Source organism: Amborella trichopoda, chromosome 4 (genome assembly GCF_054954075.1).
Source record: "Amborella trichopoda isolate Santa Cruz 75 chromosome 4, AtrichopodaSantaCruz75HAP2 v2.0, whole genome shotgun sequence".
Classification (NCBI taxonomy): domain Eukaryota; kingdom Viridiplantae; phylum Streptophyta; class Magnoliopsida; order Amborellales; family Amborellaceae; genus Amborella; species Amborella trichopoda.
The window spans coordinates 23,746,653-23,747,828 of record NC_142339.1 but is presented as its reverse complement, the minus strand read 5'-3'; the positions used below and the strand labels follow the sequence as shown (position 1 = coordinate 23,747,828).

The 1,176-nt window shown below is 43.6% G+C and overlaps 1 long non-coding RNA gene across 1 annotated transcript; it reads left to right on the top strand.

The window, feature by feature from the left end:
* Nucleotides 1-368: 368 nt before the first annotated feature.
* Nucleotides 369-949, top strand: LOC148782356 (uncharacterized). Its single transcript, XR_016055142.1, has 2 exons — nt 369-453; nt 738-949. It is a non-coding gene; the product is annotated as an uncharacterized LOC148782356 (long non-coding RNA).
* The last annotated feature ends 227 nt before the right edge of the window (nt 950-1,176 follow it).

Here is a 1,176-nt window from a genome sequence, read left to right as displayed (position 1 = left end):
GCTATGTTGATTATGTGATATATGTGAAATTGCCACTATGGTGTGAATGATGGTGTCAGCATACTGAGTTATGTGGTGTGCTTTAAGCGCATTACATGGCCAGCTATGGCATGGTGACATCTTTAGTGATATGGGAATTTCTCGACATGCTTTGTGCGTATCGCATTGCCTGGGACATGTGACTTTTCATGAGGTGCGCATGAGCTGATAAGCTTTGTGTGACTTCTTGGCATGCTTTGTGCGTATTGTATTGCCTGAGATATGTGACTGATTGATATTAGTGAGGTGCTTGCTTTGAGAGTATTGCAGGGCCCGACTATGTAACCGATACCTGTGAGGTGCGCCCGAAGTGATGTGTGACTGTCCGACATGTTTTGCGTATATCGCATCGCTTGAGATATGTGATCGATATGAGATTTTATGGTTGGCCTGTTGGATAGGGCTAAAGAGTGGGTTAGTGTCTATTGATCCTGTTATGCTCTCTTGATTGTGTTAATCTATTGAATTTGATAGATTGCTAGTGTGTTTGTGTTATTTGACATCATATATTGTACCTGCTTGACCATGAAAAGCATCATTCCATATTTGTGACATAATTGTGATGCATGACTCCTGTTTATGAGTATGACATAGAACCTTGAGCCTTGTTGTGATATTATGGGTATAGCCTGGGAGGCATGATGTTGGGATCTACTCACTGGGTTTTTTAGCTCATTCCTTTACTTCCACTCTTGTAGATTGTCTGCTATAGGTCGAGGACGGTGGGAGGTGATCGTGTTTGACGGACTGAAAGCCTACGCTCGACGAGTGGATTTATGTTTTTTGTGCAGGTCTTTGTTAGTCGTCGGCCTTGCAATTGTTGTCTTGTGAAGGTATGTATTTTGTGGTCGGGCCTGTAGTGCCTTGGATGCATTGTAATATTCTGGATATTGGATATGACTTTTGGTTTTAATTTATCCAGCTTTTTTTATGTTTCTGGTGGGAGTTTTAATTTTTCTTTCGTGGTTTAGTTATGATTCCGCCTATCATATGCGTTGAGCCACTCCAACCTGAGTGACATTCGAGACCTCTGATGGCGATCCTGCGCTCTGTCGCCCTCCTGCGAGGGGTCAGGTGGCGGGGTCGTGACGTGGGCTCCCATTTAGATCACGTTGGAAAATAACCCTAGCCTATGGC